Consider the following 16,065-nt stretch of genomic DNA (forward strand, 5'->3'; position numbering starts at 1 on the left):
GGGCAGCTTCACGCGGGCAGCACCCCCGCGGCGCCGAGGGGGCACGGGTGCCGAAGGAGTGGGCCTCGCGCTGGGCGAGACAGGGCGGCGGGGCCCTGGGCCCGCAGAGCAGCCGTCTGTCTGCCTGTCCGTCTGGCTGCATGTCACAAATGGCACCAGAAGCTGTCCTTCCACTTGCTCTCTGTTTCAGCACGTGAATAGTTACTAGCACAGATCTTCTGAGGATAACTAGCCATTTTGGAAGAGGCTAATATGGATATCATCTCTGGAAGCTGATGTTACGCTTGAAAATGGCTGTTGGCCTTTAAATGCAGAAAGAAACAAGAGAAGGCTTTGAGCGCACATTAATTTAAAATGTAATTTTCATCCTCTGCCTAGGACTCACGTGGGATTTATGCTATTAAATATTAAATACCAAGACCTTTATGCAATGAGGCAGCTTTATTGAATAAAATTATATCAAACAATGAAATCAGAAGCTTTGCAGACATTAACCACGTAATAGGTTTCAGAAAATATTCCAGTTTAAGGACCCAGAGGAAAAACGTCTTTCAGCCAGTGACGTGCTTGGAGAACTCCTCGTCCAGGGGAGAGGCGCTAACTGCCTGCTCAGCACACAGGCTGTGGGCAAGATGGCCCTTTCCTAGTTACACTTAATTATGTTTATCACTCATTATGTAGGCAAAACTATCATCGAAGACAGAGGTTTTTACTTCTCTGATACATCTAAAGCTGAAATAAATGTTTTGTTCTTGTTACTCAGTAAAGAATTCACATAAAATAAGGTGTTTCTGAAATTCAGCTCATTTTCCAATTTGTGTAAAACCCAAGAGCAAATTACAACTTTTTTTTTCTTACATTGTACTCTTGGGAATTGTTCTGAATATTCCGCATAAGAACAGTTATTACCTTGTTGAGACTGGCTGTCGAAGTGACATGGCACTGCTTTCATTCCATGTCTGGATGGGAATACAAGCACTTCTTGAGCGATTACCAAAACTGACTTCTAATTAACATTGGTGCCACTAAATCTCAATTCTCCAAGGCTTTCAAATAAACAAGAACAATAGAGCTCCAAACACAGACAAGACAAATGTGCTATACTACACAAATTTTCACCAATTTCACTTTTGTCTTTGGGTGGGAAGGGGAAATACATTCCGGGGCTGAACAGCTGAACTTCAAGGGATTCTGTTTCCCTTCTTCTTTGTACTAGCCCTGGCTCTCAGCTTCTCAACACCGAAGCATTTCCAAATTCAGACTGAAGATGACTATATAGCAGAACACCACCAGTCTAAAAAAGCAGGAGGGGGGAGCAGATACCCCCACAGGTAATAATCCTTTCCATCCATTTATGATACTACTCTACATTTGATTTTGACATATTCAGGAATAATTTAAAAACAGATGTAAATTATAATTTTGACACATTTTAAATATTTTATATGCTTTTTGAAGGAAGCAATTTTTCTGATGTAATTTCTATTTCAGTAAAAACTTCCAATTTTGATAGATGTCAAAAGCTGCTTTTGAAAGCACTTACTGTAAATAAAATTATTATTATTTTATGTAATTAAGACTGAAAAGTAAGCAACTGAAATTCCTTTCCGCACCACTACCATCGATAGAAAGACATTAACTTTGATAAAAGCCCTCGAAAATCACAAGCATTTTGGCTGCTGCTCCAAAAAAATAATAGTATTGACGTTTCATTTCATGCAAAGCAACATTCAATCGCTCCTGTCAGCCACGTGTCAGTTTGCTGTGCATGAGATGCCAGAACCACTTGGAAGCGCTTAGCACAGCTCCAGGAAACTTCCCCTGGCAGGTGCGATGCAGTGGTCACTATTTCCTGGGCGTGATCACTAGTTTCTGGTGTTGCAAAAGCAGCAGCAGCACTCTGGTGTGCCTTTCTGTCACGCTGCAAGTCCCTTTCCACTGTTGTCTCTGTCCTTCTGGAATTGTCCAGGCTTCTGACTTTCTGCACATCCAGTTGGACAGGTAAGGGGGGACACAACCATCTGTACGAGAAGTTATTATTAACGGCCGTTTTTTGTAACAGTCTCAGAGCAACCATGCACTGAAAATAACCTTTCAGACACTAGGTCTTTCTCTCCAGTCAACTGCAATGATGGAATCAACAAAGATAAGGTTCTTTCTTCAATCTGAATGTTCATTCTTAATATTGCAATAGGCTTTTTCACTTGAGGTTTCCCAAATTTAATGAATATTTAGTAATGTGTTTTTCCCTTAGCTTCTCTTAGGACTTAAAGCAATGTGATATAATGGTTATTATCCTACTTCACAGCCTGACTGATATCCGGATGTAATAACAGTTAATTCAACTCTGCAATTGTGGGCAATCCAGGGACTAGTAATGCCGATGAAAAGAACATCATTGATTTAAATTGACCATATCAGATAATACCCTGATTTCAGGAAATGTGCTTAAATGTAGCCTGGAATACAGTTCAGCTTAAACACAGATTAAGTACCTATGTGATGTGACTTAAAATGGTACTTGTCATTATATCTGGAGTTCACGTGTTTAAATATTTTCCTAAAACAAAATGTTTAAGTTTCCTGTTACAAGAGTGTCATTTACTAGCATGTTTCCAAGGCACGGATAGGCGGTAGGTAAAAGCTCCTTGATATCAGAGCAGAAGAGACTGTTCCTATTGTTGACCAACCCATTTATATTCCAATTTTAACTGAACTGTATTATGCTTCAACATATTTTGTGTAAATGCGTGGTTTGTATGAAAGAACCGAGCATTTCCAGGTCCGCTTCCTGATTATTATCTCGGAATACTGCAAAGAGGGTATGTAAAATAACTATTTCCTTCATGCACTTTTTCCTTATGCCAGCACGTGCGTTCCTTGGGACCCCAGGCATCTATACTCACTCCTTCCCAATGCTTGTACGCAGTGAGCACGTAAGGCCTTCCTACCCTCAAATCCCAGTGCTTTATTCTACATCCACCTGATTAAACCGCAGCCCCAAGAGCCTTGAAGAGACAGGCAGAAATTGCTCTTACCGCTTACAGCCGCGCTGGGATCAGGACCATGCTGAAGACTCATGCCCTCTGCTCCATCGGGAGGACCCGAAGGGTGGTTACTACAGCACAGCTGTTACCGCACTTTGCTTTAGCAAAGGGTAGTTCTTCTTCCCTTCTAGCTTTTGTATTACAACACCCTCTCTAGCCAAATCAAATGTTTGTTATTTTCAGCTTTTGCTACTTCAAATAAATAAGTAAATAAAACTCAGCAGAATAAAAACATCCACGTGCAGAAACAAGGGTATGAAGCAGAACAGGCTTTGGCACCTGAAGCCTGTGAAGGGTGTTTCCCGAATGCAACCTGTGAGGTGAGAGAGAGACTGTACTAAAAGGGAGCAGGATTCCAGAACCCTTTCGTCATCTCAGCACATCTCAGCCCCACCGCTCAGTCCTACCCCCGGGCTGCCCAGCAGCAGAGGTGGAGCTACAGGACACGGAACGGGGCTGTCAGCCCCACAGCATCTGCGCTGCCAGTCTGGGGAGCGCCGCCGGAGCGCTGTGACGCTGGGGACACCAGTGCCACCGCCACCACCTCACCTCGACAGCTTTCTCTGCCGAGACACTGAACGAAGTTGGGGGTGGCGCGGCTCAGCTCAGAGGGGCCACAGAGGCACGCCTTCTGGTCAGGTCAGTCTTTGCTTTTTAAAAAACATGACTTCTGTCTCCACTTCTGAAAGCAGTCTTAAGTTCGCAACACGCTGCACGAAAGAGAAGGAAGAAGAAGCTGTTGCTGAATAACATTTTTTTCTGGCCACCCGGTGTGCCAATTTTCTCAGAAAAATGAGTAATTCTAATGGGCAGTGCAAAACAATAGATTGCACCAAGATAAGTAGTTTGACAGGAAAGGTTTGATTTGAATTCAAAGAGGAAAAAAAAGTGGTAGAACCTAAGCGAGATGGCTAACCATGAAGTAGGCTTTGCTGTAAGTGCAGTGAAAAGGCTAATTCATCAGGCTGTAATGAGAATCTCATTGTCATTCGTCTTTTATGTGAACATTTGCAGGCAAGAGCCTGGACATCAGGGGAAAGCCCTGTAATTAATTTATCTCTTTTGGTTAAAAGGTAACAGATCTGAATGATGGGTTCTGTCCCAGCACAGCTGCCTCAGATAAAAATCAAGCAGATTAGTTACAGGTCTGATTTCTACCTTCCTTCAAAGGGAAAAAAAAAATAGCTGCAGAAAAATTGGAAGCATGAAAAATACATACTTCAGAAAAGCAGAGAGAGAAATTTACCTCCAAGAAATCACATCAGTGAGAACTAAAACTCTCTCCAAATCAGGAGGAGGGAGGTTGGGAAGCAGAATTTATTTGCAGTGGGACAGTTTTATTGTCTACCTCAAGGTATCGAGTTAGGATTAAGACTAAATAATGGAGGCAGCGATCAAAGCAATTTACCATGGATAATTTGCCCTCAACTTCAGTCTTTGCATATTCAGAAGACAAAGTCATCTCCCTACAACTGCAAAGCCCTGGCTTACTCTCTGTTGCGATGGCTTTAATCAAGGTCCTTTTATTAAAAAAAAAAAAGTGCTTGTATTAAGGTGCAGTCAAAGCACTGGAGAACCTGACTTCACACAATTCATACAGCCCCAAGCTTTGGGACATAAACTGACATCTAGCTGCAGGCAGTTAGCGAGGAGTTCCCCCTCTGCAAGGAGAGGCTCTGCTGCTGAAGCTACGACTTCCCGCGCTTCTTGGGATTCTGGGAGGCGTGGACGGCTGGTTTCATCCATGGTAGCAGATGTAGTTGAGGATTTCGAAACACCAGCGCATTTCTAGCTTCAACTGTCCCCTTGCACTTGCCAGAAAAGCTGCAGAACGGCCCCGAGCCTCTGCTGCCAGCAGCAGCCCCCAGTGCGGAGGCTCGGCGTGGAGAATGGGTGCACCCAGAGTGCCCTGCAGTGACCACCCCTCCCTGAGGAGCCGTGGGGCACAGAAAGCTGGGAGGCACAGGACGGCCAGACACCCTGGCCTTTCTCGCGGCTCCCGGGGTTTAACACGATCCTCAGATGAGTCTTTCTACGAGCGCGATCTGCCAGCAGACTGCAGCGCATCGCTCCACCAGAGGAGCGGGCCTGCGCACCCGCAGAGCCCCGCACCTCCCGCGTGCCCGCTGCCGGGGCCTCTGCAGGCTGCGAGCTTCCTGCGCTGCAGCTTGAGGCGGCTCCGGTACCGCAGGGCGAGCTCCCCAGCTCACTTCATCATCATTTATCACTGCGGGACAAACACAGCGATCAGAGGATTAACAACAGTGACATTAAGCTCAGCGAGTTAAACTCTCACCCAGCAGGACGGTGAGCTTTCCGGTTCAGATAACAACAGGCTCTTCTGCGACCGAGGACGCGATACGTTCAGTGCTGCTGCTGAGGCGGGGTGGTGGCTGCTTCGGCACTGCTTCGGCAGCGGTCTCAGCACCCCGCCACCCGTTTCATCACCACCTATTTTAGCTGAGATGCTCCTCTTCTGACAGGAAGAATGATCTGTCCCCCTGCCTAAACAACCACGTTTAATAGACAGTCCCTTTAAACCCCCCCCAAGTGCCATGAGATAATCCCTTCCTCAGCTATCTAGTAGGATGCGCGTGCTACAGTAGCCCTGCTCTGCATTCCAGCCCTGAGTAACTAAAGTTTGCCTCGAGGGTATCATTTCTCTGCAGCTGAAGTCAACAGCGAAATATTCATTGACTTCAGTGCTCCCAGACTATGCCTTGAAAAGAAACCATCCAAATGAAGTGAAACAAAGAAATAAAAGGACACTGCCCAGAGTAAGTGGATTTAGACCCCCTGCCTCCTGCTGCAATTTCAATTCCAGAATTTTAAGATGTTAAAAAGAAATTTAAAAAAATATATATTTCTGCAAACTGTCCTCACTTCTGTGGACCAGATGTTACAAACAGGATTAGGATTTGCAGTTAAGTACTGGCACTCCACTGAGATCAGGTGCCACCCCAACTAACCACCTTAGGGTGGGAGGGGGCTTGGAGCATCTACTCATAACCTCACCTCTGCTGTGCTAAAATATACATTGTATCTTTAAGGAAAGAATATAAATTAGATCTAGAAAATATGAGCTCCTGTTGTTGAGCTCACATCTCAACCTGGAGACATCAAATCAGATCAGAACAGGGCAACAGCTTGGGAGCCAGTGAGGTAATGAAGCAAAGCCTGTCAGTGGTTGCTCAAAGGGAGAACATCCTCAACAACCTGGGAATGGATATTAAATGAGGCAAGCCCCCTGAATTCACACTTGATAGCTGATTTCCACATGCTGTGGGACCTTGTTTCTGACCTAGGAGACAACACTGAGCACCCCAGCTAATGCCCATGCTGTGCCTGTATGGTATGAACAGGCTTAAAAGCACTAGGGAAAAAAAAAAAGTCATGTGAGATCTGTTGATGATCAGCACAAAACAGTCCTGAAATTGACAGCCGCCCATAAAGTTAATCAACAACATGATGGTATGCGAGAGAGAAGAGTTCAACATGATTTTATTTGTTTTAGCAGCAATAAATCTGAGTGAAAATTGCAGAGAACCTGCTGATCTCTGCATTCAAGTTGGGTCAGGGTTCCCAAGAAATGACTAAATGATGATCATTTAAAAGTAATTCTGCAGGAGCATCAGAGGACTCAGAGGAATGGTGGAGAATTGCCTGAACTGCCCAAATGCAGGCCACAGAGATGATTCATGCCCTTCAGCAGCTTCTCATCCAGAGATGTACTTGTTCTGGGTCCAGCTGAACATGTGCATTTAACAGCGAGCACACGAAGATTGCCCTGTTGTCAGAAGGCTTCCCACTTCGCAGCACCAAACCCCAGGTGGATAAACGAGCAAGTGAGTATATATAAAGACAAGGGAGCAGGACAGTCGGGTCTGCATAAATTAGTAGTCAGAGCAGATAATGTATCAATACGTAAAGAGAAGAAAGAGCAGACCGGGTCGCTGTTTGCGGCCAACGCATTAGGTGAGCTTATTAGAGAGACAAGAAGGAAATTACAGTCAGTGGAAAATGAGGTAGCTGATGTCTGGAAATGGAGAAACATCCTGTTGACCACGACAGACTCACCAGGCTTCTCCTGCTCTGCACAGGGATCACATGAGGCCAGAAGGTAGAACTGAATTTTAGAAAGAGGAAAGCACAGCAAGACAGAAACAGAAGAGGCACAGAAACACTGACAAGCCCCCCCCCCCAAAAAAAACAAAAAAAAACAAAAACAAAAAACTAAAGCAACTTGAGTATGTTCCTAGCTTCCAAGAGATGGTGATCTTATTTCTTCTCCTTCACATCATCATGCAACTCTTCAGATTAAAAAAACACAAACAGAACTCTAGCAAATACACTGATACAATCCACAAAGTTGCAGTTCTCTAGTGAATTTATATTTTCTTTTCCATTTGCTGGTGTGTTTGGAAGTCAGCCTGCAAAGATGTTCTTGCCAGCTGGGAAATCCCAGAGGACATGTTCCTTCCTCTGCTTTGCTGGCAACCATGAGAAAAATTATAATGAATGACCTCTTTTCTTTTTCCCTTCTGCACCAGCTGGCTCCAATACCCTTTCCCAACCTCTGCCTGCATCCTCTGCTAAAACAGAATCTTATTTCCTAGATAAACAGACTTCTTTGGGTTTCTCGAGATAATGCTTAATTAGAAAAAAAGTATAAAGGAAATATTTTGCATGGCCTTTCCTCTTTTAAATGCACTTAGTCCTTTGTTTCAAAAGCTATTGAAATAAACCATTTTCCTCTCTTCTGTTAATCCCATCTCTCTGCACATCCTTCTAAACTGGCCACACTGAATTCCATTAGATAACCTTCAAACGGGGGAAGTGCGGCTCTGTGGGATTTCTCTGATGAAAAATTTTTTACCAGAATAAAAACACTGAATCAATCTTCTGAAAAACATACAGGGAAAAACAAAAAAAAAAACACACACACAAAAAAAAAAACCACACCAGACTTTTAACTGTTTTTTCTTGATTCTCTATGCCAACTGAATTTTGACAGAGTTGAATTCAGCTTTTTCTGGACAGTGACCCACTTCTTTCACCTTGGCCCTCCAGGAGGAGACATCCCCTGGGGAGCGCTCACCTCCGCAGCCCCCAGGGCACGACGCCACAGCACAGGCAGCGCCCCTGCCCGCTCCCCCCGGGGCTCGGAGCAGAGCCTGCAGCACAGCAGAAGGGAGCTGGGAGTTAAACGCCTCTGAAGGGAAAGCTGCCTGGACTGAGAAACGTTTGACCTTTCCAGATTCAGATTCTTAATGGCTCACATCTCAAGCAGAAAAACCTTACAGACATACAGATGCAGAAGAATGAACTTCATGGGTTGTATTTATTTTTCTTAACAATGATTACCTTTACAATGCCAAGTGGTAGGACATCTAAATAGCCACAAAGCCAAGAACGAAGCTTTGCTGTAAACCTTGGCTGCAAGTCCTCCACGCCAGCACTGACCATGGCTGGCACGCAGCAAGGAGAGAATGTGGCTCATGCTTCTGTAGAGAGACATGGCTAAAAGACAAGAAAAACTTCAGAAGGAAGAACTCAGCCTTCAGAACAGCCAAGAGGATGATGGTTCTGCAAAAAACGGTACTGGATGGAAGATCTCCCCCCTTTCCTTCTTCATGAGTCCCCCCCCCCCCCCTTTTCAGGTGTTTTGGTTCAAGTCCAGTTTGCTCTCTCAGGAGGACAGGTTACTTAGCCACTGAAATTAAACTTTGATTGTTGTATTAATATTGATGCTATCATTGTGTGAATCATGATTCTAGTAGAAGGAATAATTTCACTTTCTTTAAAATATTGATTTTGGAAAGATACCAAAGCGTAGGCATATGGGGCTCAATTCCTGCTGTCAGAGCAGCTCAGGAGAGCATCACTGGATATGCCAGGGCACAATGGAGATCAGAAAGAGCAGAGGGAAATTCTAGGCTAGTGTTTCAGTACACCCACCCTCAGCTGAGTGCACAAATTCAGAATGGCACAAAAACGTTATTACATTTGAATGAGTTGATGCTCTCCTCCTGTGCACAGGAGTATTTGATGACAGAGCCCTATCAAGTTGTCACTTGCACTTATTGCTGTAACCCACTGGATAAATCAGCTCACCTTTCAACTTTCTGAATGTTGAAAGCATTTAGGAAATTAAGGCCCGATTTTCTTTTTTTACCTCTTTTTCCTCCTTTGCTAAAGCCTGTCACATTTCAGTTAAAATGTTTCAAATTTTCTTCTCCACTTTCACAACCCTTTCCTGAACTAGTTCGTTTAAGAAAGAAAGAAAAGAAAGAAGTCAAACACTTTTTGCATCAGCATTTCATTGTCACTAAACGCGTTTCTCTTGGAGCCCTCTTGGTTTCACTGAGACTAACTGAGGAGACACAAGCTCCCAGCACAAGGAAAATATGATTTTGCTGTTTTGCAAAACTTCAGCCTAGGCCAACGGGCTTACGCTGCCAGCCGTGCAGGAAAGGTTTTTAGTTAAGTCTTTGCTGGAATGATGCATCTCCGCCTCCCTGTATCTGCGCCCATGGACAGAAGCTGTTGATGGGCACTAAACAAGCAGAAATTACCCACGTCTCCCACGTTCACAGTTGGCAGTAGCAACTTTTTGTTTATCTAGTTTTAAATGACACAATGGAATACACAATTTTTCTCTTGGCAGAAGAGTTCTGCGCATCCGCATCTGAGACCTGTCCCCTGATGCTTACTCCTCACAGGAGCGCAGCTGTCTGGAGGAGCTCACCTCATCTGGAGGTCAGCTCCCTTACACTGCACACACAGCCATGGGAGACTTCCAAGGCTATGAACATGGGTGTCACAAACCCTGTCAGAAATCGTCAAGAATAAGGTCAGAAATGGGAAGTAGTCATGAACGTAGAGCTCTCTTCAAACAAAGACTGACTCGGAATACTTGCCACATAAAATGCAAGAAATAGGTTATATAAGTAACATTCTGTGAAAATTTCTCTAATGGTTGTGCTTTGACACATCTTTAAGATCATAAACTTCATTCTTTTTAATGTTTTTGGTAAGACTTGTAATGAAAAAAGACAATTCTGAAGTTCTGACATTAATAAGTCTATTGTAAAAAGGTCACCTTCCCCTAAGAATGTTTTATTATCAGCGGAGCAGAATAGCTCTGAATATGTAATGACTTTTATCTGATGATTGCCCTGTATTCTTTTCTAAAGAAAGAAGACTTTAGATGTTGATAATTTACATATAAGCACTGAAGTGCTTGGCAGCAGAAAAACAAACTGGTTCAGAGAAATTAATTATAGAGCAGCTATAGAAGATGCATGAAAATTAACTTCTGATCTTCATGTGTCTCTAAGAGATACTAAAAATCACCACAGGACTGACTGACCTCCAGGACTCAGTTGAAGTAGGAAATGTGCAGTAGAGATTCAGTTTCTGTATAAATAATTGCAAAACCTGTGTCTCATTTGCACGCTGTTTTTCCACGTCGGTGTAGAAACTCCACCGTTCATATTGAGCAGTATATAAAGGATCAGGAGGTGCACAGAGAAAATATAATTTTAATGACACCAAGAACTCAGGCTAACAACTAAGACCAAAAACTATACATAAAACCAGAACAAACTGAAGGCCGCTGTCCCACTGACCTTACAGACTGGGAGCGACAACTGGGAACCACACGGACAGGAGCAAAGCAGGGACGCAGAGGGCACGTGAAGCCATCGGGCCGTCTGTGAGCGCGGCGCTGAAGGGTTTACACGTCGGGGAGAGAACCGATCCTGCCTGCGAGCTGAAGCGACTCTGCAGTTCAGAAGCGCTCCTCCTGTCTCTGTCATGGCAGAGTGGCAGCTCCCCTGAAAACGATGCACGTTTTGCCACTCATTTCAAATTAGGTTTCCCCAGGAGAACTGTGTGTTCCTGAACAGCTATGCCAAAGCTTGTTTGTTGTTTTGAGTCATTAAATTACATTGCACCTAATTACTCCCAATCTACCACCAATGAAGATCTTTTCCAACAAATGCTGCCTCTGTTTAGAAACCGTTTTTATATACTAATGGTTTTTATCTCAAGAAAGCTTTTCAAAGACCGTTTAAACAACATCATGCTCCATTTGGCAGGGACACACATGGTGTAAGTATATTTTTAATTCATTTTTTCAAGAAAAAATGTTTTTGTAAGAGTGCTATCTAGGACAATAGCACAAAAGCTTCACCTTGTGCAAAAGCCATTTATCTGGGGGCCATTTAAATGAATTTAATCAGTGAGACTTTGCCGTGTCAATCCATCAGTATTTCAAAGCAAACTGTATAGATAGATTAACAAAGGCTGCTACCTGTTGCAAACCAGTAGCACCTGACTCCACCCTAAAAGCCACTTCCCTATTCTACAGGTGGGGAGGAATACAGGTACGGGTGAACTGGGGGATTGTTCCATTTCATCTTAGCACTTGGAAGCGACCAGGCTACCATTAGTGGCACCAGCTTAAGAAATTATGCCCTGTACGTTTCTGTTAATCCCAGGCACATGCATTTCCAAGCAGGTTCAAAGACTGAGAGCCAAGCGATGCAATTTGCTGCCCAGAGAGGTTATGGCATCTCCAAAAATCAGGGTCTTCAGGAAAGTGAACGCAAACATGCAGAAACAACTCAGTTTAACCAGCCCTGCGTAGGGAGAAGGGTGCGCGTTAGACAACCGATATTTCTCAGCAGTATGCCATCTTCCATCAAGATGTCCAGTTCTTTTTACATGCCAAGGTATCAGAGAACGAACAGGAACAGTTTTGAGGCATAAGTGAGAGTCTGAGAAAGGGGGATGGAAAAGAAACAGAAAACCCTAAGGGCAGGACTGGCAGATCACCTCCTTTATCAAAAAGTCGGTAGGATTTAAACTGCGAGGAGAAGCAAGGCTGAACTAGGAGAAGCGAAGACAAAGGCGATTCAGCCTGCAGTAAGAGCATGAGAATATGCAACTCTCCTGCAGATCTTTATGAATCAGATTAGCTGAAGTCAGATTCTTAAGGTGCTTCCAAGCATGCCCTATGCCATTTGCACCAATTACAGGGCTGTCGTCCAGTCTGCCTTCCAGTTCGGAGCTTAATGTGAAACAGGAGGAGCCTTAACATCTTTGTATGAGGAAATGAGTATTTAACCTAATTTTTCCAAATCCTAATTGCATCCTTATTTTTCCTAATACTGAGCTAATAAATGGAGCATTTCAGATTTTACTGTGGAACTTCAGCACACCATTAAAAAAAACAACCTCACCACCACAACAGATTAAGCAACCATTAGATATACTGCTCATTCTCAGCCAATGCAACTCAAAAGCCGCGTTTCACAGATGGGTTTAGCAATTGATGTTCTGCGTGGGCAGGAGCAGCAGGGTGGGCTGATTAAAACAGAGTAACAACATCATTTGGGGCTGCTTTTTCCATTTCATTGTAAGTTTGAGACAGTTTGTGCTTTCTCCTTTGTCACCAGTGCATCTTTTCAGATGGAAAAAAATCCTGCTACAGTGACTGTCCCCAGAACCCAGTTAACTCATGAATGAAGCAATGACATTTAAGGCCATGGGCACTGGGGTGTTTGTGTTTAATGGAGACATGAGGGAGCTCAGTTTAAGAATGAACCACTGACAGATTTAAACATTTTTATGGTTTCTATGAAACTTGCTTCATTTTTCATCCTGCCATGGATGAAACACTTTCTTAATGCCTTTTACATCAAAGAAATCATTTCTTTACGTGGTATCATCCCATCTGCTTTCCATTCCCAATCTTTGTTCCCTTAGAAGGCTGAGCATCAGTTGGTATTCAGTGAAGAAACTGTCATTACTTTTATTAATTATATCACATTGCTCAACACCCAAGATAAGGGGATTACCGTCCTCAGTACCAAACACAAGTAGATACAGTTCTCATCAGAAGAGAGACCGAGAGGAGTAGATAAACAAGACCAGGGGCTTTGCCAGTAAAAGATGCCTTTTTAATCAGCACTTCTATGCTCTGAACTCTGCTTAGAGCCCTGACAATAAAATAATGCATTGCTACCAGCAGAAGCAATGCGTCTCCCCAGGCACCACTCCTATCCTGGCATTGCCATGCTGCATGTACATGTGCAAGTATTCACTCACACCCATTTCTCCCTGCAACATCAGCGTACACAGCCGTTGCTTTCCTGTCTCAAAATCTCCATCGAGTTTCAAAAATTCACAGATACGCACTTGCAAAGCTAATTGGTATGTTGTTGTCTGAATTTAGTCAAACCCCAGTAAGAACAGATAAAAGGTCACGCTCAGAGGCTGCTAAGGAGATACAGAAACCTGAATATGTCTGAGAAGAGATTGTCAAGCAGGCAGGTAGGACCCGCAGCACGTCTGGAGGAGCTAGAGGTGTCTTTGAGCCCCGATGCTGCTGCTGCACTGCCCAGAACACCCAAGGCAAATGCAGGTGTTCGCCCGCCACGTTCAGCGGGGGCCCTGGCTCTGGCAGCAAACACCGACTGCCACACGTACACACAGGAGGGAAGGCCCTTTTATTATGGTGACTTAGAGGAGCGCAGCAAGGGTGTAAGGCTTAAGCAGCTTTTCTAAAGCATGCAGCAGAGCTCAGAGTGGAACACGAGCACCTCAAATTCAAGTATTTGTTCATGTGTTGGAAAGTCTTTTTTTTTTTTTTTTAATGGTACCAGCCTGCAACAGCACAAATTTCCAGCTCTTCAGCATTTAAAAAATAAATAAATCAGTACATCTTTTAATATCTGTTGACCTCTAGAACAAAATCCCTCTAACCAATGATTTTGCACTGCAACAGTAGAAGGCTCCTGCTCAGCTTACTGAGGCTGTAATCTTCAGAATACAGCTAGCATAGCAAAAGCAACAAGACTTGGATGATAATTTGTTCTGTAAGTACCGTGATATCAGAGCTTCTCCCTGCAAATCTGCAAACTCCAGCAGCTGCAGTGGAGTGTGAGAAACCCCAGAATGCATCAGAGCAAATAAAAATTGAGTAATACTGTCCTTCTGACATTGCAGCTAGTCACATTTCAATTCCCACTATGTATTTCTAAAGATCCAGTAAAAAAAAAAAAAGCCTATTCAATGAAATTTGATTTACCTCTACTCATTCAGTTCCCATATATCAAAGGCAGTACAATCTATGTAACTGACAACTGGTCTGGGACCTTCTCTACAGCTTTGGGAAAGAAACAAGACAGAGATACCTACACCCTCACTTCACCTGGAGCTAGAAGTTTGCAAATCACAAGCACTGAATTTGGGAAGGATGGCTAACAGCGATACAGCCTTTAGACTGAGAAAACTGTACACGGAGAGAAAACTTGGGGGTGCTGCTGCTTCCTTTTGTCTCTTTTTTTTTTGGTGATGGTGTTTTTTTTGTTGTTGATTTTATTTATTTAAAGAGGAATAGACCTGGAAAAGGACATACCTGTACAGCCCAATTCCCAATTGCACATTTCACTTTTGAGCCCAGACATGAACAGGCTGCAGCAGAGTGAATTGTTACAATAACATTGAAAATTCAAGAGAACTCATTATCCTAAATTTAATTGTTCCTTCCAAAAATTCCATCAGACTCATTATGATGGTTCCTTTTTTGACAAGGTTTGAGCTCCTCCAGAGAGCAGCTGTACAATAGCAATAACAATGATAAAATTGCTGTCTAAAGCTCCACTGGACATCAGAAATAAGTAGACTAAATTCACACTTACAGCTACTTTTTAAAGAAAATTATCATTGTACCATAACGGTAGAGCTTATGATACATCCTTACGGAGTTAACTAAACACAAGCTTACTGTAAATGGAATGCTAGCCTTGCAAACACAGGCCTCTGAAGGGTCTGAATCACAGTGTTGATGAGAAAACTGACTACGAAGCTAAACAAAACTCGTTATTTTGATAGAGACAAACTATCTGAAAAAGAGCTACAAGAAAAAATGAAGTATTCACAAATTCACACTGAAGGGAAGAAATATATTTAGCTAAAAACATCAAGATGGGATTATTTTTTGATTGTCATACAGCATAGCAAGTGCACAGAAGCTCTCTCTCATAACCATGGCCCACAATTTTTTCAGCACACGCAGCATTCCAAATACTGAATGCTGTTAAATAAGAATTTATGTAGTGTCTAGGACTTGGCTGACTGCTCTCTCACCGTGAACTTCTTCCATGGGAAGAGAGGGGCTGGAACCACTATAATTACCTTTGTGTCCTGGCATTTCTCAGTCCTGGAAGGCAGAAAACCACAGAAGCTGATGCGCACTGGGCAGACTATTCCCATGATGGACCTCGTGTGCTCTGTTAGACAACAGATGGTTTAGCAAAGAAAATGAAAATCTTCAGGATACTCCACTTTTCTTACCAGAGGCCATGTTTAGATAGTATTCTGATCACCATGAAAAACATGGTCACCTTCCTGTGCAATCTCAGTTCATCCACCTCAAACACTGATCCACTGAAATTGTAGTCAGAGGCTGCTTTAGGAAGTATATGGGTTATACAGTACTGTTTTATGCTCCATTTACCTGCCTGCCACTGTGTGACACAAACAAATGAACCACGAGGACTCTTTCATCTGGCAATGGCAGGCGGGAGGGAAATATATATATTATCATATACACAAATACACACTGGATAGAGCATATATGTGTGTGCATATATACACATGACACACACCTATCTGACCTGCACAGAAATTTTAGGGGCACGTAGGACAAACAAGAAAGGAAATCCTAATCTACTGCTTTTCCTTTCTCATGCTGATCAAATAGTCATAACTGAGTATACAAGAACAGTATTTTGTTTGTATTAAAAGTTTAATAGGCTGGGGTGTCGGCAAAGTCCCAAGTTTTCTTCAGGAACATAAAAACCTGAAATTTTATCCCAAAGTGTTACCGTCTCTAGATTTGGAAACCGTCGGTTTCCTGTCCATCACACTGCTCCTGCCCAGTGGTGCAACGTGCCAGCCATGCACGCTCAGCCTACACCACCCCATGCAACCATCAAGGTCCAGA

At 43.3% G+C, this 16,065-nt stretch overlaps 2 long non-coding RNA genes across 13 annotated transcripts in view; one reads left to right on the forward strand and one right to left on the reverse strand.

Annotated features, from left to right (window-relative positions):
• Positions 1-16,065, reverse strand: part of LOC106043777 (uncharacterized) — a 195,142-nt gene that overhangs the window by 83,929 nt on the left and 95,148 nt on the right. The window contains exons 2-3 of one of the 10 annotated variants that reach the window (XR_010825636.1): positions 3,597-3,757; positions 3,039-3,360 (exon numbers count right to left, since the gene is read on the reverse strand). The exons of the other annotated variants lie outside the window; for them this stretch is intronic. This is a non-coding gene — a long non-coding RNA (uncharacterized lncRNA). The remainder of the gene's footprint in view (positions 1-3,038; positions 3,361-3,596; positions 3,758-16,065) is intronic. 10 annotated transcript variants of the gene reach the window in all.
• LOC106043780 (uncharacterized) lies at positions 3,357-11,267 on the forward strand. Of its 3 annotated transcripts, none has more exons than XR_010825649.1 (3): positions 3,357-3,686; positions 6,663-9,900; positions 10,686-11,267. It is a non-coding gene; the product is annotated as an uncharacterized lncRNA (long non-coding RNA). The 3 variants fall into 3 exon arrangements; XR_007167065.2 differs by lacking the exon at positions 10,686-11,267 and having other exon boundaries at positions 3,361-3,686; positions 6,663-6,892; positions 8,062-10,381; XR_007167064.2 differs by lacking the exon at positions 10,686-11,267 and having other exon boundaries at positions 3,364-3,686; positions 6,663-6,892; positions 8,118-10,381.

The sequence above is a fragment of the Anser cygnoides genome, chromosome 18 (genome assembly GCF_040182565.1).
Source record: "Anser cygnoides isolate HZ-2024a breed goose chromosome 18, Taihu_goose_T2T_genome, whole genome shotgun sequence".
Classification (NCBI taxonomy): Eukaryota; Metazoa; Chordata; class Aves; order Anseriformes; family Anatidae; genus Anser; species Anser cygnoides.